The 23,022-nt window shown below is 38.4% G+C and overlaps 1 protein-coding gene across 14 annotated transcripts in view; it reads right to left on the bottom strand.

Annotated features, from left to right (window-relative positions):
- Nucleotides 1-23,022, bottom strand: part of TAB3 (TGF-beta activated kinase 1 (MAP3K7) binding protein 3) — a 95,259-nt gene that overhangs the window by 46,707 nt on the left and 25,530 nt on the right. For 10 of the 14 annotated variants that reach the window (XM_055564273.1, XM_055564272.1, XM_055564278.1 and 7 more), the window contains exons 2-3: nt 11,908-11,992; nt 11,549-11,670 (exon numbers count right to left, since the gene is read on the bottom strand). The exons of 2 other annotated variants lie outside the window; for them this stretch is intronic. The gene's annotated coding sequence lies outside the window, so the exon portion shown is untranslated. Of the gene's footprint in view, nt 1-7,207; nt 7,373-11,548; nt 11,671-11,907; nt 11,993-23,022 lie in introns of all 14 variants that reach the window. 2 more of the 14 variants (XM_055564268.1, XM_055564269.1) reach the window with 2 other exon arrangements.

Here is a 23,022-nt window from a genome sequence, read left to right as displayed (position 1 = left end):
AATAGATTAAATGCTCCAATTAAAAGACATAGAATGGCTGAACAGATACAAAAACCATATTTATACTGCCTATAAGAGACTCACTTCAGATTTAAAGACACACACAGGGGGACTTCCTTGGTAGTCCAGTGGCTAAGAATCCACCTTGAAATACAAGGGACACTTTTTTCTTTCTTTTAGTTCTTCCAGTTTATTGCTACCAACCCATCTCCCTCCATCCTCTTCATGCATGCGTGCTCAGTCATGTAACACCATGGACTGCAGCCCGCCAGACTCCTCTGTCCATGGACTTTTCTAGGCAAGAACACTGGAATGGGTTGCCATTTCCTTCTCCAAGGGATGTGGTTTTGATCCCTGGTCAGGGAACCAAGATCCAACATGCCACAGAGCAACTAGCCCTGCGTGCCACAACTATGACTCAGTGCAGCCAAAACTAACTAACTAACTAACTAAATATTTAAAACAAACAAACAAACACAGACTGAAAGAGAGAGAATGGAAAACAGTGTTCCAAACAAATGAAAAACAAGAGAGCCAGGGCAGCAACAGACACACCTATCAACAGAACAGAGAGCCCACAAATAAACCACATATAGTCAATTAATCTATGACAAAGGAAAACATACAGTTTCTTCAATAAGTGTACTGGGAAAACTGGTATCTACAAATAAAGGAATTAAATTTGAACATTTTCTTACACCATACATAAAAACAAACACAAAATTGATTAAAGACCGAAATATAAGACTGAAAACCATAAAACTCCTAGAGTAAACCGTAAGTAGAACATTCCTTGACCTAAATCATAGCAACATATTTTTGGAATTTGTCTCCTAAGACAAAAGAAACAAAACCAAAAACAAATGGGACATAATTAAACTTAAAGCTTTTGCACAGCAAAGAAAACCACGGCTAAAAGAAAAAGACCTACTAAATGGGAGAAAATATTTGCTAATGATATGACCAGTAAGGAGTTCTTAATAATATCCAAAATATACAAACCACTCATACAACTAGATTAAAAAATTAGCAGACATCCTGAATAGACAATTTTCCAAAGAAGACATATAGACATGTCAATCCAAAGATTGACAGGCACATGAAAAGATGCTCAACACTGCTAATCATCAAAGAAATGTAAATAAAAACCACAATGAGATATCACCTCACACCTGTCAGAATGGCTATCATCAAAAAGACCACAAATAACCAAAGTGGGCAAGACTGTGAAGAAAAGGGAACACCTGTACACTGCTAGCAGGTATTGGCACAGCCACTGGGGAAAACAGTATGGAGGTTCCTCAGAAAACTGAAAATAGAGTTACCGTATGATCCAGCAATTGCATTCCTGGATATATATCCAAAGAAAACAAAAACACCACTTTGAAAAGGTATGTGCACCCCAATGTTCACAGCAGCATTACTGACAAGAGCCAAGATATGGAAGCATCCCAAGTGCTCGTTAAGAGATGAATGAATCAAAATGTTCTATGTGTGTCTGTGTATAAAGCAATACTATTCAATCATAAAAAAGAAAATTTGCAACAACACAGATGGTGAATCTAGAGGGTATGATACTTAGTGAAATAAGTCAGAAAGAGACATATGTATGTTATTTATATGTGGAGTCTAAAAAATAAAACAAACTAATTACTATAACAAGACAGACTCACAGATATAGAGAGCAAAGCAGTGGCTACCAATGGGGAGAGGAAAGGGAGGAGGGGCAAAATAGGGGCAGGGGATAAGAAGTGTAACAAACTACTGCTACTGCTAAGTCCCTTCAGTCGTGTCTGACTCTGTGTGACCCCATAGACGGCAGCCCACCAGGCTCCCCCGTCCCTGGGATTCTCCAGGCAAGAACACTGGAGTGGGCTGCCATTTCCTTCTCCAATGCATGAAAGTGAAAAGTGAAAGTGAAGTCGCTCAGTCGTGCTCAACTCTTAGGGACCCCATGGACTGCAGCCCACCAGGCTCCTCCATCCATGGGATTTTCCAGGCAAGAGTACTGGAGTGGGTTGCCATTGCCTTCTCTGAACAAACTACTAGGTATACATAAGTTACAAGGATATATTTTACAGGACAGGGAATACAGCCAATATTTTATAATAACTATACATGAAGTATAATATATAAAAATTTGAATAACTATATCATACATCTGAAACTAATATAATATTGTAAATCAACTATGTCAGTTTTTTAAAAAAGCAAAGAGTGACAAATATTAACAATACATAAGTCTGTGTAAAGAGCATACAGCATTCTTTGTACCATATTTATTCTTGCAACTTCTCTAGGTTTAGAATTATTTCCCAAAAACAAAGCCAAAACAAGACAAAAGCGAAAGGAAAGCCTGTAGTTCTATTCAGGGATTATCCCTCATACACCACTGCATTCCAGAGTCTGACCTAGTACCTGCTCAAATGTTTGCTACATAATGAAGAATGAATTTCACAATAGTAAAGCAAACTAACTAGTAAGGTAAGAAAAATATATAAATGAACCTTGCCCCCTACCTTCTGTACACCCCATCTCGCAATAAAAAAATGGGGGATCAGGGATCATGTATGTAATGACTTGTGAATGCTAAGGGAAAATGAAAAATGAGTTTAGGATACTAAATCACTGAGTATAGTTTCTAGTTTGACCCTTTTAAAGCACCCCAGATCTGAAATGCTAAGAGATTCTACCAGTTTAAGCTTTAACTGAAAATGTAGGTATTTACACAACGGAATATTATTCAGCCATTAAAAAGAATACATTTGAATCAGTTCTAATGAGGTGGATGAAACTGGAGCCTATTATACAGAGTGAAGTAAGCCAGAAAGAAAAACACCAATACAGTATACTAACGCATATATATGGAATTTAGAAAGATGGTAACGATAACCCTGTATGCGAGACAGCAAAAGAGACACAGTGTGTAGAACAGTCTTTTGGACTCTGTGGGAGAGGGCGAGAGTGGGATGATTTGGGAGAATGGCATCAAAACATATATTATTATCATATGTGAAATGGATCTCTAGTCCAGGCCCGATGCATGAGACAGGGTGCTTGGGACTGGTGCACTGGGAGAACCCAGAGGGAAGGGATGGGGAGGGAGGTGGGGGGGGGGGAGTTCAGGAACACATGTACACCAGTGGCGGATTCATATCAATGTATGGCAAAACCACTACAATACTGTAAAGTAATTAGCCTCCAATTAAAATAAATTAAAAATAAAATAAAATGTAAGTATTTAGTCTTTAGTGTTTAACTTTTTTTTCAGAAACAAGGTTTGAATTTTCCACCTTTTTGATCAAAACAAACACTACCTTCCATTTTCACAGTAAGATTATCTATACCTTGCACTAGCCACAGGAGTCCTAACTGGATGAGTAACCTTGCCAAGTCACTGAAGCACTAAGGCAGTGCAGTCCAATTAAACCATAATGTGATTCATTTTAATTGTCCTAGGAGTTACATTAAGTAAAAAGAAACAGGTGAAATTATTAATAATTCTAATATATTTAATCCAAGACAGCAAAAAGACTATTGTTTTTAACATAAATTCAATATAAACATCACCAATATTTTACAAATTTTTTTCAAACTAAGTCCTGGGAGTGCAGGTATACTTTATAACATATTTCAAGTGCTCAGTATCCACTTGAAGTTACTACCCTCTTTCAACAATAAAAGAGAAGACTCTACACATGGACATCACCAGATGGCCAACGCCGAAATCAGATTGATTATATTCTTTGCAGCCAAAGATGGAGAAGCTCTATACAGTCAGCTAAAACAAGACCAGGAGCTGACTGTGGCTCAGATCATCAACTCCTTATTGCCAAATTCAGACTTAAATTGAAGAAAGTAGGAAAAACCACTACACTATTCAGGTATGACCTACATCAAATCCCTTATATTATACAGTGGAAGTGATAAATAGATTCAAAGGATTAGATCTAATAGAGTGCCTGAAGAACTATGGACAGAGGTTCGTGACACTGTACAGGAGACAGGGATCAAGACCATCACCAAGAAAAAGAAAAGCAAAAAGGCAAAATGGTTGTCTCAGGAGGGCTTACAAATAGCTGTGAAAAGAAGAGAAGCAAAAGACAAGGAGAAAAGGAAAGATATACCTATCTGAATGCAGAGTTCCAAAGAATAGCAAGGAGAGAATAAAGTCTTCCTCAGTGATCAATGCAAAGAAATAGAGGAAAATAATAGAATGGGAAAGACCAGAGATCTCATCAAGAAAATCTGAGATACCAAGGGAACATTTCATGCAAAGATGGGCACAATTAAAGGACAGAAAACGTACGGACCTAACAGAAGCAGAAGATATTAAGAAGAGGTGGCAACAACAGACAGAAGAACTGTACAAAAAGATCTTCATGACCCAGATAACCACGATGGTGTGATCACTCACCTAGAGCCAGACATCCTGGAACGCCAACTCAAGTGGGCCTTACGAAGCATCACTATGAACAAAGCTAGTGGAGGCGATGGAATTCCAGTTGAGCTATTTCAAATCCGAAAAGATGATGTGGTGAAAGTGATGCACTCAATATGCCAGAAAACTTGGAAAACTAGCAGTGGCCACAGGACTTGGAAAAGGTCAGCTTTCATTCCAGTCCCAAAGAAAGGCAATGCCAAAGAAAGTTCAAATTACCGCACAATTGCACTCATCTCACACGCTAGCAATTTAATGCTCAGAATTCTCCAAGCCAGGCTTCAACAGTACATAAACTGTGAACTTCCAGATGTTTAAGCTGGATTTAGAAAAGACTGATGAACCACAGATCAAATTGCCAACATCCACTGGATCATCAAAATACCAAGAGAGCTCCAGAAAAACATCTACTTCTGTTTTATTGACTATGCCAAAGCCTTTGACCGTGTGGATCACAACAAACTGTGGAAAATTCTTCAAGAGATGGGAATACCAGACCACCTGATCTGCCTGAGAAATCTGTATTCAGGTCAAGAAGCAACAGTTAGAACTGGACATGGAACAACAGACTGGTTCCAAATCGGGAAAGGAGTACATCAAGGCTGTATATTGTCACACTGCTTATTTAACTTATATGCAGAATACATCATGTGAAATGCTGGGCTGGATGAAGCACAAGCTGGAATCAAGATTGCTGGGAGAAATATCAACCTCAGACATGCAGATAATACCACCCTTACGGCAGAAAGTGAAGAAGAACTAAAGAGCCTCTTGATGAAAGTGAAAGAGAAGAGTGAAAAAGTTGGCTTAAAACTCAACATTCAAAATACTAAGATCATGGCATCTGGTCCCATCACTTCATGGCAAATAGATGGAGAAACAATGGAAACAGTGACAGACTTTATTTTTTGGGGCCCCAAAATCACTGCAGATGGTGACTGCAGTCATGAAAATAAAGACGCTTGCTCTTTGGAAGGAAAGCTATGATCAACGTAGACAGCATATTCAAAAGCAGAGACATTACTTTGCCAACAAAGGTTCATCTACTGAAGGCTATGGTTTTTTCAGTAGTCATGTATGGATGTGAGTTGGACTATAAAGAAAGCTGAGCACCGAAGAATTGATGCTTTTGAACTGTGGTGTTGGAGAAGACTCTTGAGAGTTCCTTGGACTGCAAGGAGATCCAGCCAGTCCATCCTCAAGGAAATCAGTCCTGAATATTCATTGGAAGGACTGATGCTGAAGCTGAAACTCCAATACTCTGGCCACCTGATGCAAAGAACTAACTTGTTGGAAAAGACTCTGATGCTGGGAAAAATTGAAGACAGGAGGAGAAGGGGACAACGGAGGATGAGATGGTTGAATGGCATTACGGACTCCATGGACATGAGTTTGAGCAAGCTCTGGGAACTGGTGATGGATAGGGATGCCTGGTGTGCTGCAGTCCATGGGGTCACAAAGAGTCAGACATGACTGAGCGACTGAACTGACTGACCTTACTGGTCAGCGCAACTCTAAGGCCTTCAGATTTTGATTTTAAATTACAGGCTAAGAGCTACAACTTTTAAGATTCCCCAAATCATTATCTTCTTTCCAAATCAGTATCTTCTTTAAGAGTATACAATTGACTAGGCACAGGGTCTAGCACAGACAAGGTGTTCAGTATTTCTTAGGTGAAATGAACAAAATGCAATTCACTACATTTAATGATAGGAATGGCTTTATGGTCTTCCCTCATAACTCAGTTGATAAAGAATCTGTCTGCAATGTAGGAGACCCTGGTTCGATTCCTGGGCCAGGAAGATACGCTGGCAAAGTGATAGGCTACCCACTCCAGTAAACCTGGGCTTTCCTTGTGGCTCAGCTGGTAAAGAATCCACCTGCCATATGAAGAACTGGGTTCGATCCCTGGGTTGGGAAGATCCCTTGGAGAAGGGAAAAGCTACCCACTCCAGTGTTCTGGTCTGGAGAATTCCATGGACTGTATAATCCATGGGGTTGCAAAGAGTCGGACACAACTGAGCGACTTTTGCTTCACGCTTCATAACTTTAGGTAATCAAATCTGTTGATATTTATAGAAATGATAATGGCTTTCCTACCAAAAAGGGATTTAACCACTTGCCTGGAAAATCCCATGGATGGAGGAGCCTGGTAGGCTGCAGTCCATGGGGTCGCTAAGAGTTGGATACAACTAAGCAACTTCATTTTCACTTTTCACTTTCATGCATTGGAGAAGCAAATGGCAACCCACTCCAGTGTTCTTGCCTGGAGAATCCCAGGGGCAGGAGAGCCTGGTGGGTTGACGTCTATGGGGTCACACAGAGTCGGACACGACTGAAGTGACTTAGCAGTAGCAGCAGCAGAAGTAGCAGTAGACAACCTGATGGCTATTTAATTATCGTCAATAAGGAGCTTCAGAAGCACCCAAAGGCTTCACTCAAGCTTTCCAAGGGGCTTCAAAGAATGGTTTTTATTAATTTCTCAACTCTACTTTCAAGTCCTTAAAATATAAGGGCAATACAACTGCCTTTTTATAAGAAAGAAAAACAAAGGTCAATAAAAACAAGGATATTTCAGATGACAAGAGCCTGGGATCCACAGACTACTTCAGACCTCTTCGGGGTTTCTAGCTCCTGGCTAGCTTTATTACCATTCAGAACCTCAGGTGCACTGAGACCAAAGTTACTACTGCCTTTATCACCATTATTTATCAGCTAACATTTACTGAACAACTATGGCATACCCTGAAAAGTAGTTATAATTACCTCCACTTTACAAATACAAAATCAAACTCAGAATGGGCACATGGCAGATTCGTGACTCAAATCCAATCCTGCCTTCTTCAACGTCTTTTCTTTCCACAATGTCATTGGTAGCTATCAAGGATGTTCCCAGCTGAGTGACGACAAGCACTCTTCTTTCACTAGGTGCTAGTGGGGAAAAGATAGCAAACTCTCACCAATTTATCATCCCAATAGCGGGGTACAGGTGTGTAGGATGTGGAAGGCAGAGAGGGCAGGAAAGAATCCTTCTGCAAATCAGCTGTTTTCAGACATATAAGAAACAGCTGAAGGGGAAAAGCTGCCATTTTCTTTTTTTTAAGGATTACAAATACTTGCCTTCGAAAAAACATTAAAAAGCATCTTTACAATCAAGGCCAACAGCTTGCTAACCCACAAAGATGGCTACCATCTGAAACGATGATTAATAGTAGACCTACTTTTCACAAGGAGTAGGAATCTAAACTGATAAAAGCTCATTCTCTTCAAGGGATTGTGTCCATAATCTCAAATGTGGTAAGTAGTCTGCTCTGTACATTCACTCACATAAGCAGTAAGTAACATGAATAATCATTATGTATTTCACAATATATAACATTCTCAAATAAACCTGACTTTTGAGGATGATAAAATGCTGAAATACTTTTTAAAAAGCTATTTCCTTTCTGCTCAGAGGGAGGTTAAGCCAACAGATAGTTTACAAACAGAAAATATTCCAACCAATAAGATCAACCAATTTTTTAAAAAAATAAAGTTTTATAGTAAAGTACTACACTGGATTTGTGTATTTAATCTCATAGATAGAATACAACTAAAATTATACACTGTCATATAGGATCTCATATTACAGATATGATTCAGATTAAAACATACAATCAATTCATGCTCATATATATTACAGTATTCAACAACTATGCAAAACATAGACTTTATTACTTAACAATATTATAATACTGTTACTTTTCATATCATACTAAAATGAGTCATGATGTGACACCTTAAAACAAGCCATAAGATGCAAGTAGTATTTGAATTGTACTAGAACATGACCAAACTCCTGGGACACCCCTGAAACACCCCAACTACTCCACAGATGGCCACAGTTGTGGACTGTGGAGCTGTGTAGGCAGTAACCCTAGATCAAGAATGAACAAATATCGAAGGCATAAACCCTACGACTGTCACACAGTTCCAAAGTCATATAAACCAGAAGATTCTGTAGCATTGAGCCTTTGTTGCCTGCAAACTTTGCAGGATTCCGTATTTCTTAAGGCACTATAGCAAGTGAAGGGCTGGGATGGTATGCTTACCTAAGGCTTCCTCCAGCGGTGCAGAATTTCTCTCAACAGAATTCCCCCTTCCAATCAGAGAGGAAGTTCCCCAGAGCTCTACTCCTATGCCACAATTCTCTACACTACAGAAGATGACCTCAACACCTAGTGCTTTGTCTCCACAGCCTTTTCTGAGCTCAGCAAATGCTGAGGGCTGTGATGACCCTGACTGTTTACCTCTGCCAAAATTTTAGCTCACTTTCTAAGATAACTACATCACAGGTTATAACCCAATGGTCTGTGGGCCAAAACCAGCCCACCAATCTGTTGGGTTTTGCCTTGGCATGATACAAAGAAAAAAGTTGAGCCACACTTTAGGACAATTTTACATTAAACCTTGGGTATCTAGCTTTTGTCTGAAAAGTCAGATCTACCAGTAGTAGTCAACAACCAGCTGGCTGAAGCTAAGGACATACTCTCTAGCGTGCCTAATCCCTACACTCCCCTCACGTGTTCCAGACAGAGGCCATGCCTTGCTCCATTCACTGACATACTTGTTGGGTCTCTTGACAGCTGAAATGTGTTCAATCGAGAAGTTGAAAGGTAGTACTACACGTATTAGTCTGCCTAGTGTGTCTCAACAGTATGCTATTGATGTGGTAACGTGGGGCACAATGATTCATCATGCAAGTCCACTGCACGTGACACAAGGTGTTTGGCATCCTGGTCTCCCCCTGTAAAATCCCAATAGCACCTCCAAATGGCCCCAGGAAAGGGAACAATATCTGTGGCTGACAATCACTGCTAGAATGTTAAGTTTAGTGAGGTGAGCATTTCCCAGGTTTGAAAAAAAGTTAGCCTTATTGTGAGAGAACTTTTAAGATAATCTTTCAGTGGAAGGCTAAGAGGATTTTTCATACATATACCTGTAAGGATGCTACCAAAAAACAAGTGAGAAATAGGAATAGGAAAGTTATTATTTCCCCTAAATGAGCCTTCCAAATAATTTCTAAAACTATCATCCTATGGGATTTTCATTCATATTAGAAACTTTTTTGACAGTCACATATTCACAGCACTGCATCTATCTCAAATTGTTATATTCTCAAGAGACTACAGACCAAAGTAATATTCATATTCAAAGATTCATCACAGCTATTTTCAAGTTAAATATAAATCCCCAGAAAGAAACAAAAGCATATTCAGATTAAATTGAAGCTTAATGCCCCTCCCCATGAGTATCTATTTGCCAGCTGCCACCTATACAGGACATACCATACATGCCACTGCCTGCCTTCCCCCACGAATCTCCCCAACAGAAATAAAAATAAAGGTACTTGGTATTTCCTCCCAATTCCAAGGCTGGTAACAAAGAGGTAGGATATTAAAAGATAAACAAAGCTTAATGACCTTATATAGTGGTAATGGACAAAAGAAATGGGGAAGCCTTGATTCTTACTTATTAGAAATATTTTGTTCAATTAAGAATGAGTTGGTGGTAGGGGAGAAAATGGTATCTCAGTTAGAGAAATCAAAGATTTCCTTTATAAAGTGACTTCAAAAATATTTCAAGAACATTCTAGAAAAGGCAAAACAATAGAAGACGGTAAAAAGACCGACAGTTGCAGAGGTTTCTGGGGAGGATAGGAGGGCTCATAGGTGAAACATAAGAGATTTTTAGGACAGTGAAATAATTCTGCATCACACTGTAATGGGAGGTACATGACATTATGCACTTGTCAAAACCCATAGAACTTTTTAACACAAAGAACCAACCTTAAAGTATACACATTTTTAAAAATCTTTTAGAAAGTCAGGGAGTTCCACGAAGGAATGGAGACCATATGATAAAATCTGGAGACCATATGATAAAATCTAACTGTATTACTAGTATACAAAACAGTTATCACTGCAGGGGATGGGGGAAAGCTGCCAATCTAAATAACTTTGGAGTAGTCTGTAAAGCTAAAGACAAAAGGAACTGTACATGAGTACTGTATTCCAGCTGATCTGCCACAGGGGTACAGGTTAACAAAACTGATACACAACTATGCATGCACAATGGGATTAAATAACTAAGTAAATGGATGGTGACTGGTGGGGGCCAGATTTCTCCCTGTTGGAGTGGGAGGTTGCAGAAAAGTAAGGGGAGGAGGCTAGAATGACCTATGTGGTAATGGATTAGACTTGGAGACATCAATATGAACTCATGTTTACCTACAGAGAGAGAGAGAGAGAGAGAGAGAGAGAGAGAGAGAGAAATGAATACATAGAAATACTTACAGATATGCATAAATATACAGGTAACATATACATAGGATTTCAGCTAAGAGGGCCTAGAAACAGGAAAACCCTAGTAGCCACAGGCACACCTAGCACCTAGATTTTCATTTCCAATAGCATTCTCTAATAAAAGAAACCTGGTCTTTTAGTACCAGAAAGTAAGGACATATTCCAAAAACAAAAAACACAAAGAAAAACCAAGAAACACATGAAGATGAGGGCATGCCAGAGTGAAACAGGAGCCAACCAAGAGAGTTCCTAATGGCCAAAACATAAAAAATTTGAGCAACAAAATAAATAAGGTGGCACTGGATTATGACCCACCATAGAAAAGAAATACCCATAAGCCCAAACTGATAAACAAATGACTGAATAAATAAATAAATAAATAAATAAATCTCCCATGTAGAATTCCCAGTAATTTATGTAGAACACCCTCAAGAAGACAGAGCAAACTTCCTACTCCTTAGGACTAAGACAGGACTACACTTAGTGACTTATTTCCAAACAACACAGCATGGAACAGAGTTTTTACAAAAAAAAAAAAAAAGTTAACTTTAGAGCAGAGAAACTTGACAAACATATTCTTAGCCAGGTTACAGAGTAAACATTAACAGTGATAAATCATGATGACAGCATGTACCCTTTATATAACGTAATGAGAATGGTACCTTACCGCTATGGTCTTCCTCCCCCAAACCCATAATAACCCCAGTCTAACCATGAGAAAAACATCAGATAAATCCTAATTGAGGGACATTCTACAAAATACCTGATCAATTATCTTCAAAACTGACAAGGTCATCAAAACAAGGAAAGTCTGAGAAACTGTCACAGCCAAGAGGAGCCTAAAAAGACATGACGATAACTGAAATAGGGTACCCTGGTGGGATCCTGAAAGAGAAAAAATACATTAGGATAAAAACTAAGGAAATCTGCATAAAATATAAATTTTAGTTAATAACAGTTTTAATATTGGTTAATTAATTGTAACAAGTATACCATGCTACTGTAAAGTTATTAGTAACAAAGGAAATCCAGTGCAGGGTATAAAGGAACTGTCTATTAACTTTTCAGTTTTTCTGAAAAATTAAAACTGTTCTAAAAAATAAAGTTTGGATTTTAAATTACCTCAAAATGGTTTATGAGCCGTGGCACAGGACTCTTATTCACATCTCCAGCTCTCAAAGCACATTCTTTTCAGTGGACTGGAAATCTGACAAAATGAGGAGATAAGTTGTCCTTTTATTAACTTCCTAACTCAATACAGTGACTTAAGCAGACAGGGTGCTAGACCACACTTTCGGGGCAAGTGGTTCTTTCCCAAGTATCATCACAGACTCTTCTTTTCCTTTAGGTCACAAATATCTTCTACAGTAAATTCTACATTATCCCACAGAATAGAGCAGTTCAGAAAGACAAAAAGTCCACTGCCTGTTTTCTCATAAGGCTTGTGTAACACACCTGGTTGTGATTTACCACCTTGAGCTCCCCATTCCATCAACAGTACAAAGGATGAAGCCCAGGCCTATCAAGCATGTACAAAATTTTCAACTGCACAGGCAAAATAGTATATAACTTTTAAAACAATGCTACTGTATAACCCATTTCTGCTCTATGAAGAATAATTTTTATATACAATAGTGATCTTACTGGCTTATTTTGACAGATGAGCATTCTCTCTCTCCATCATTTAGAAACTATATCCATTCTTAGTAGATCTAATAATTCAACGTTAACCTTATCGTTTTAGGGCAAATACTGGCTTGTATTACATATCAGAGCCATCATGCATTTAAGTTTCCAATTAATCTACTGACTCAACCTCCTTATAACCACAGCAGAGCTAAAATAACATTTCCTGTTTATAATGTCTTTTTTTCAGTGTTTTACTATATTTAAATTTTTTTTTTTTACTTCTCAGTTACTTTATCTTAAATAGGACCTGAAAACTTAACTTCAAGTATGAGCAAGAAGTGCTTGTACCTACATGAAGGCTGTTTTCTACCATGTGAAATAGCTTTTTCAGATCTCTGACGTGACAAAAATCTACCCTACATTCATGTTAACCTTATCCCCATCGACTTAATCAGAACAGTTTTCTCTCCTTCCTAAATGACTATAAAAGCTATTGTGTGTTTGTTACCATATTGAGCACTTGAAATAATGTTTATCAACTTTTTTTTCCTCTGGGTTTTATAACTGTAAACCTTGAGAATGAGAACCAAATATGTTTTTTGACCTACAGTGCCTTGTGCACACTAAATAAACAAATGTATAAAGTTCCAATTAAGTGCAAATCTAATTTGCTTTGGTTGAGGTGTTCCAAAGTCTTCATTAGGTCAATTATTAAAAGACATCATCTAAAAAGACACAGGACAACCTACTGGTAACCTATACAAGAGGCAAATCATCTTGACATTTTATTACTTCAAGAGTTTACTGTGAACAGTGTTTTACAAATGGTTGGCTGTGACAGTAAACCATATAATAAATTTACTAGGTAATTAGTATTTAGGGAAATAAAAACAAATATAATAGAAAATATCAGAGTGCTTCAAACTTGGGGCTTCCCAGGTTTGATCCCTGTGTCAGGAAGATCCCCTGGAGAAGGAAATGGCAACCCAATTCAGTGTTCTCACCTGGAGAATCCCATGGACAGACGAGTCTGGCAGGCTACAGTCCATGGGGTCGCAAAGAGTCGGACATGGCTTCTCACTTAGTTTAATAAATACTGACTCAAAAAACTGGTATGTGTGTACTAGATCAAGATTAAAATGTATTTCTTACTATAGGCTGCTTTGAGAAATATTGACTTATAGACTATGAACTATGATGAGATATTCTAGGTTCTATAGGAAAATTATTTACTACCTTTCTTTTTCTCTAATATCTGAATAGATGGCACCTTTCTAATTAACAAAGTGGAATCATCTGAAACACTTTTGGATATGACAGTTGGAATAATTCTATTTTGAATTTTCATGAGACTTTATTTTTCGCAAAAGCAACTTCAATTTGTTTTGTGTAGCTCCCACAAACACTTTAGGAGACTCCTGCCTTTCTTAAAGAAATGTGAGTTGTCAATCTCACTAACCCAGAAATTAAAGATCAGAAACTGTGGTAATTTCTGATTGTAAAGATTTGAAAGATTAACCAAAAAAATGCCATTTTAATCATTTATTTTACAATGTCTAACCTTCAATACTCCTGAATCCACTGTTCATTCATTTAGTAAAATCAGAGCACTCAGCTTGGAGATAAAGAAGGCCCATGCCCTCAAAGTGAAAGAAATGCACTGAGAGAGACAATCGAGTGAGGTTAAGTCCTATAATTTGCCAATAAAAGAATTAAGAACCAAAAAAAAGGGGGTGGGGGTGGGGCAAAGCTTCATGGAGATGACAACATTTAAACTGGGTTGCAAAGAGCAGGATTTTTAAAAATAAAAACCACAGAATTATAAAGCTGGAAAGAAATCTACACATCATCTAACATAGTGTTTTTCAACTGGGGATGAGTTTTGCCTCACAAGGCGCATTTGGCAATGTCTGGAGACATTTCTGTTTGCCATACTGGGGAAGGTTGCTGTTGGGATGTGGTGGGCACAGGCCAGGGATATTGCTCATCATTCTACAGTAAACAGGACAACTCCTGTCAACAAAGGATCGTCTAGCCCAGTATGTCAAGAGTTCCGAGGCTGAAAAATCCTGAACTCAACCTCCATACAATGCTCTAGAGGGATTTAAAAATTTGCTAGAAAGCTAAGACTACAAAACAGGTCTCATAACCTCTCTAGTGTTTAATTCACAACACACACCCACATATGTTATTATACTAGAAAACAGATGTTAAAAAGAATAGGAACATTATTATAAGGAAGAAAAATGAACTATCCATAGACATCAAAGCTGACGCTGTTATACTGTTGTTGTTTAGTCACTCAGTCGTGTCCAACTCTGCAACCCCAAGGACTGCAGCACATCAGGCTTCCCTTCATCATCTTCCTGAGCTTGCTCAAATTGATGTGGGTTGAGTCAGTGATGCCACCCAACCATCTTATCCTCGGTTGTCCCCTTCTCCTGCCTTCAAGCTTTCCCAGCACCAGGGTCTTTTCTAATGAGTCAGCTCTTTGCATCAGTTGGGCAAAGTATTAGAGCTTCAACTTCAGCATCAGTGCTTCCAATGAATATTCAGAGTTGATGTCCTTTAGGACTCACTGGTTTGACCTCCTTGCAGTCCAAGGGACTCTCAAGAGTCTTCTCCATCACCACAGTTCGAAAGTATCAATTCTTCAGTGCTCAGCCTTTTTTATGGTCCAACTCTCACATCCATACATGACTACTGGAAAAACCATAGCTTTGACTATACAGATCTTTGTTGGCAAAGTGATGTTTCTATTTTTTAATACACTGTCTATGTTTGTCATAGCTTTTTTTCCAAGGAGCAAACATTTTTTTTATCTGTCACTACTTCCACTTTTTCCCCTTTTATTTGCCATGAAGTGATGGGACTGGAAGCCATTATCTTTGTTTTTTGAGTGTTGAGTTTTAAGCCAGTTTTTCACTCTCCTCTTTCACCTTCATCAAGAGGCCCTTAAGTTCCTCTTTGCTTTCTGCCATATTGTTATATAGTCTTTCTTGATATAGATGTACTAATGGAATTAGGCTATAATACCATTTTAAAATTATACCCTTATTTTTTCCATTATATAATACTAGACTTTTCATCTATACAACTCATTTATTGAACATGTATCTGAGACTAGAAATATTACAATAAAACCAAGCAAGTTGGAAGATAAGCATAGGTGCACACAGTTATTTCTTGGGGCAAAATGTTTTTTAAATTTCACCAGCTCAAACCACTGGGGTTCTGGGACCTGGGTAGGATTCAGTTCAGTTCAGTCACTCAGTCCTGTCCAACTCTTTGCAACCCCATAGACTGCAGCACGCCAGGCCTCCCTGTCCATCGCCAACTCCCAGAGTTTACTCAAACTCATGTCCGTTGAGTTGGTGATGCCATCCAACCATTTCATCCTCTGTCATCCCCTTTTCTTGCCTTCAATCTTTCCCAGCATCAGGGTCTTTTCAAACGAGTCAGTTCTTCACATCAGGTGGCCCAAGTATTGGAGTTTCATCCTCAGCATCAGTCCTTCCAATGCATATTCAGGACTGATTTCCTTCAGGATGGACCGACTGGATCTTCAGTCCAAGGGACGCTCAAGAGTCCTCTCCAACACCACAGTTCAAAAGCATCAATTCTTTGGCACTCAGCTTTCTTTATAGTCCAACTCTCACATCCATACATGACCACTGGAAAAGCCATAGCCTTGACTAGATGGACCTTTGTAGGCAAAGTAATGTCTCTGCCTTTTAATATGCTGTCTAGGCTGGTCATAGCTTTTCTTCCAAGGAGCAAGCATCTTTTAATTTCATGGGTAGGATTAGTCCTCTTTATTCAAAATCAATGGCTAAGTTACTCTTTTCATTTCCTGATGAAGTTTCTAATAGCAAATGAAATGGACAAAGAACTTGCTTTGGGTCCTGACTTAGGGCCTAATTTTTAACATATGAACCTATCTGGACATCTACTTTTATTTTTTCATCCTTGTTATTAAATGTACAAAAGGGATGGGGGCAAGGAGATGGAGTAAACAAACATGTTGACAGCAATACAGATTAGTTTTCAAAAAACTTTTCTGCTCTAATATGATTACAAAAATACACAAACACAGATAATACATTCCTTATCTTCAATGTTTGAACTGATGAAACTTCAACTAAAACACCTTGTCCAGTTTGACATGCAACAACAATTCAGGATAAAAAAAAATAAAGAAAATGCTGAAGACACTATCCTAAACAAATGAAAGACTGAAGAGGTATGATTCAAACTATGAAAGACTTAAGGAAGGCTACATAAGCAAGTGATACAGTGTACAAATAAAAGATCAAGAAAAAGGAAAGCAGCCATTTGTACATATTTACTACCTGAAATTTCAATGATGATGCTTATATTCAATCAGTAACAAAATGTTCATCTGACTGCCTGAGCCACTCTGATCCCCTTCCCAGTCAGTCACCTCTAGTGCCTAAGGCACAGCTCACAACAGCTGAAGGAATGGCCAAAGCTTTTCTGAGGTTTCTGCTTCATCCCTGGCAGACCAGCAGGGGTCCTTGCAGCACTGCATGATATACTAGTTATTAAATTTTGATGTGTTTGATTACAAAACTGTGCTAAGACAGTTTAAAGGCCATAGATCTTTAAATGACTCTATATGAGTCTATACAGACTCTACATTGAGTCTAATTTATTCTCTGGGAAAGTAGAAGAATGTTTAAAAATTTGCCTGTTGGGCTGCCATCTATGGGGTCGTGCAGAGTCGGATACGACTGAAGCCACTTAGCAGCAGTAGCAGCATACCTCAAGGGAGCACCACACCCTCAGTGCAAGACCCAACAGTGAAGACGGTATGTTTGGGGTTTTTTTCCCCTTTGTCTCCCCATCCCCCACACCCCACTATACCTTAAAAGAATTGCGACTGCTCACTCAGGACTGGGAGGCCCTCCCAATAATCCAATCCACAAAATCATTAATCTTCCATTCAAGAATAACTTTTAACTTCCTCAGGAAGGAAGAAAAGTATTATAAGCCTTAGCGAAATAATATAAAGTCTTAGCTAAAAAAGAAAGCAGTCTTCTTTCCCCACAGAGGATATTAACAACTCAAGAACTACCGAGATATTTTAGGTTAATCAACTAGTTTAAGTGAATGAGTAAAAAGTTCTTTGAGATAAAAGTTTCAGCTAATAATGGCAGAAGTGACCAATTTACAACACTATTTTGCCATTTTTAACTTAATAACAAATCCATACAATTGTAAGGCTTCCTTCTGTGGTGGCTCCTGCCAAGCAGGAGACTAGGGTTTGATCCCTGGATCATGCAGATCCCCTGGAGAAGGAAATGGCAACACATTCCAGTATTCTTGCCAGGAAAATCCCATGGACAGAGGAGCCCAGTGAGCTACTGTCCATGGGGTCACAAAGAGTAGGCCATGAGTTAGCAACTAAACAGCAACCACCACCACCATGCAATTACAGATAATGAATTGTAAAAGCATTAGGTGAAAACTGGGGCTTCATGAAGGGATCAGGCTGTCAACATCTGAACCTTCTCAACAAACTGACTACAAAAAGAAATTTTTTTTTAGATAACTAGGAACACTTGAACATGGATTAGTCGTGTTGATAGTGCAGTATAGTGTCAGTTGCTCAGTTGTGTCCGACTCTTTGCGAGCCCACAGACTATAGCCCGCCAGTCTCCTCTGTCTACGGGATTTTCCAGGAAAGAATACTGGAGTGGATTGCCATTCCCTTCTCCAGAGGACCTTCCTGACCCAGGAGTCGAACCGTGGTCTCCTACACTGCAGGAGAACTCTTAACCCTTTGAGCTACAGGGAAGACCTGAACATGGATTAAGAAGTATTATATATGTAATTAAGGAATCACTATCAAGTGTGTTATATATGATAACACATTGCAGTCATGTACGAAAATGTGTTGTTTTACATACATGTTACCTAAGGATGAAATAATGTCTTGGATATGCCATAAATTCTCAGCAAAAAAGAGTGGTAAGGGGACTATGACACAACTATGGTGAAATGTTGATGAATGCAGCATAGATATTCACTGAACTTTTTTTCCTGTACATTTCAAAATGTTCCAAATAAAAATTTAAAAAGAAAATGATCAACTGAACGTCACTACAAAGTCCTTTAAGGAAGGAAAAAAACAATGCATTCAAAATAATACTTAAAAGCTGATGATTTTCATTCTTTTGTATAGAGATCACATAAAAAGAAGCTAAAAATATAAAACTACTGAAAGGATTCTTAAGGCAGTCCAGAGATGATAAATCCTTAAAGGGACAAAACCATTATATTTAAAGTCAGTTAATATTAACTAATATTATGATTAATAATTATATTAATCAGAAATTATAAGCATAGTTTATAATCATGTTAAATTCAAACTTTTAAATATTTATTGGATATTATATGCAAGGCCCTACAACAAATAAATGATAAGGCAAAATGGTGAAGCCCATGCCCTTTTTATTTTTTTAAGCTGCCCATGCCATGTCTTAAAGCTTACTCTTGAGCTGGTGAAAAATAACATACACACGCTGTACACTGATAACAAAAAGAGTTCAGAGAAAGGAGAGATGGATTCAAGTAAATCAAATATACTGAAGAAAAATAAAGTGGACAACAGAAAAGATACAGGATTAAAAGAGAAGGAAGAGGAAAAAGTGCAAAGGTCTGAAATAGGAGGACATTCAAAAGATACTGGTACCAATCACAGTTCTAACAACATTTTAAAGCATGACAGTTTTGTGAATGAGATGAGGAAGAAACTCAGTGAATGAACTTCCAAGAAAACCTTGGATAGGTAGAGGGAGGGCTTCCCTGGTGGCACAGACTCTAAAGAATCTGCCTGCAATATGGGAGACATGGGTTTGATCCCTGGGTTGGGAAGATCCTTTGCAGAAGGAAATGGCAACTTGCTCCAGTATTTTGCCTGGAGAATCCCATGGACAGGGGAGCCTGGCGGGCTACAGCCCCTGGTGTTGCAAAGAGTTGAAGTGACTTAGCAGAAGCACCAGAACGACTGATTCGTGTTGATGCTTGGCAGAAACCAACACAGTAAAGTAACTGTCCCTCAATTAAAAATAAATAAATTTAATTAAACGTTAAAAAAAAGAATCCTTGGATAGGGACAAAAAATTATAGCGACAATAGTTCTCAAGAGAAAATGTAGTAGTACTAAATTTGAGGAGGATGCATCTGCATACATGTAAACAAGTAATAACTGAACACTACATAAATGAAAAAGCTTCAAGTAAACAAGGGCATTTGATGTTCACAGTTGGATGGCATCAGTGATTCAATGGATATGAACTTGGGCAAACTCCAGGAGATGTTGAGAGACGGGGAGGCCTGGTGTGCTACAGTCCATGGGGTCGCAAAGAGTCAGACACAACTTGGCGACTGAGCAAGAACAACAAAAATGTAAGGTAACTGTTCAAGGCTTTCATTATAAGGATGCTAAAAATAAGACGTGAGCACGATTCAGAAGCAGAAGCAGCACCAGACATATAGAAACACTGACACTACTGCTAGGAAAAGCTTCTGAGGCATAAAAGCTTTTTGCTTTCCGTAAGGTTCAGAGGATCAAAACAAGTAAGATTTAGGCTAGGATCACATAAACAGTGATTAGAAAAGAAAGGAAAGCTTACAGAAAATACCCAGTAAGGTTAGAGACTTTGAGGTTAACCATGAGAGTGACAAGAAAGATAACAAGTACATTGGAAACAAGAGAGGCATCTTTTTTAGAATTAGAAAAATTGAGGCATGAGTAAACAGAGAATGGGATTAACTATACATGTGGGGTGATAAAGGATTAGTGACAAAGCAAACTTTACAACAAGGCAGATGGGTTGGCAAATTCTAGTGCATGACCATATTCTAGAAACGGGGTAAGGTGAGAGGCAGCGAGGATGGGATATGAAGGAATAATGTCCCAATTATCTCAGTCTTTAGGATACAAGTCATGAGATCATTATATTACACGGTACACAGAAAAAAGAAAGCATAATGTGACAAAACTGGGAAATCAGGGCCATCTATAGGCAAGCATGAACTGGCCACAATAGCTGAAATGAAACACTGTAATAGTCACAGACGACATAAACCATTCACCAGCTGTGGGGCCACAGACAAGTTTCTTAACCTCTGTTAGCCCCTGTTTCCAAATCCTTTGCTTAACACCATACCTCACAAGATGTTGTAGAAATTAGTTTTACACAGAAGGAAAATGTCTGTAATTTGTAAAGCACCATATTCATTCATGAGGATGCTTGCTGCTGCTGCTGCTAAGTCACTTCAGTCGTGTCTGACTCTGTGCGACCCCACAGACGGCAGCCCACCAGGCTCCCATTCCTGGGATTCTCCAGGCAAGAATATGGAGTGGGTTGCCATTTCCTTCTCCAGTGCATGAAAGTGAAAAGTGAAAGTGAAGTCACTCAGTCATGTCCGACTCTTCGAGACCCCATGGACTGTAGCCTACCAGGCTCCTCCATCCATGGGATTTCCCAGGCAAGAGTACTGGAGTGGGGTGCCATTGCCTTCTCCAAGAGGATGCTTGAGAGCTTTAATAATACAGCAAATAAGAATTTCAACAGAACTGCCTCCTTTTTTCTATTTCACCAAGACAAACACTATTATATTTACAAATGTGCACACTAAAACAGAAGTCATAATGGTAAGTAGAACCAGAAAACCATTCTTATCAACAAGCAGGGAAAAAAACTTAACTGATATAGTATACCCCAATTTCAATATCAATTAAAAGGGACTTCACGTTCTGTCATTCCAGAGACTTATTTTTAGCTGAAACTTTAATTTGTCCATTGTCAAGGACTAGAAACTGTCTAGGTGGAAGGAACTAAAATTCTGCTGAGTATTCAAGTAACAACTTATTTATAATCCCACACACAAATGGATTGTAAACTTTTAATTAAAATGAACAAAGTTAACCAAGTGACTACAGCTACATAAAACAAAATTTGACGAAAACAAGGGTCTGAGTCTGACCTAGAAAATAAGACAAAATCATGTTCTGTCATAAGAGCCAATGGGAAGGCTCCTTTTCTTGGTTATGGCATATTAGCTAATTTGAACCAAACTTCCCCCTAAAGACAAATAATAAAGCTGGACAAAATATAAAAAATGACTTTCTTAAAGGATCAAAGAACGAAAGTGAGATAGTGCTTTCCAATCCATTAAAGGATTGGAATTCAGGGAGGTGAAACCAGCAATTCAGAAGAAACTAAAAGTTAAATTGTACCTTACAGCTAGGTAGACCCAGAGGGACAACAGGAAAATCCTCTTCACTAACCTCAGATTAGAAACCTGAAGGGAGCTTAAAAATATAGGTGAGCCAGAAATTAAACAGTCCATAAATTGAAAGCAATTTGGCCCTGAGTCATCTGGTTAGGCCAAAAATATCTTGAGAGCAGAGATTTGTCTAAGTAATCCTAGATTCCCTCAAGCAGATGCCACTACCCCCGATCCCCCCCCGCCCCAAAAAACCCTTCCTGGAAGATGTCATTCGTGGCTCATGATTTCTCAAGTAATTTTTCCAATTTCAATGCCCAGTAAACAATTAATGACAACCAGGCACTTAGGGAAACAAGACACATAAGATCAAAAGCAACAGAAACATGAAATAACAAAAAGAGGCTCACAGAGACTCCAAATAATAGAATTAACAAAGACTTTATATTATACTTAACATGTTCAAGGAGATGAAAACTTTAAAATCTCAACAATGAACGTGAAACCATAAAACCTGATATACCAGATTTTCATTAGAAGCAAGTAATTATTTTGTTGAAAAATGAATACAAAAAATGAAATTAACCATTCAATGAACAGGTTTAACAGCCAATGGACACAGCTGAGTGAGTGAGTCAGAGAAGGGCTGGTAGGAAAAAAGCTCAGAATAAAGACAGAAAGAAACATGGGGAAATGGTGTGACGATCTAACATACAATATAGTTATTTGGAATTCCAGAAGGAAAGGAGAGCGAGTATGGGGTAGAAGCAACATTTGAATGGCTGAAAATTTTCAAAATTGATGAAAGATGTCAAGCCACAAATTTAAGAATATCAATGAGTTCTTAGCTGAAAATGAACAAAGAAAAAGCCACTAAGGCATCCTACGGTGGAAAGATGATTACTTTGAAAGAAGCAACAATGCTTAATTCTCAACGATAAAGATGGATGCTTAAAAACACGTGTAATGGAATCTCTAAGTAGCGAAAAGAAAAACAACTGCCAACCTACAATTCATTCCCATGCAGAGAAAATACCAATCAAGACTGAAAAGTAAGGGAAGGGAGACACAATTGCAGAGTAGAAGAAAAAGAATTGACCTCTTCTTATAAAAAGATCAAAATCGCAACTAACTGCTGAATGACCATTGACAAAAACAAACAAACAAACAAACACTGGAATCTTCCAAAATGATATTCTACATCCAAAGACAAAGAAGTCACAAGATGGTAGGAGGAATACAATTGTGATAAAATCAAATCACGTAACGGCCAGGTGGACAACCCACAAATTAGAGAAAAATTATACCACAGAAGCTCTCCAACAGACATGAAAGGTCTGAGCCTCA

Source organism: Bubalus kerabau, chromosome X, assembly GCF_029407905.1.
Source record: "Bubalus kerabau isolate K-KA32 ecotype Philippines breed swamp buffalo chromosome X, PCC_UOA_SB_1v2, whole genome shotgun sequence".
Classification (NCBI taxonomy): Eukaryota; Metazoa; Chordata; class Mammalia; order Artiodactyla; family Bovidae; genus Bubalus; species Bubalus kerabau.
This window is presented reverse-complemented; position numbering and strand designations above follow the sequence as displayed.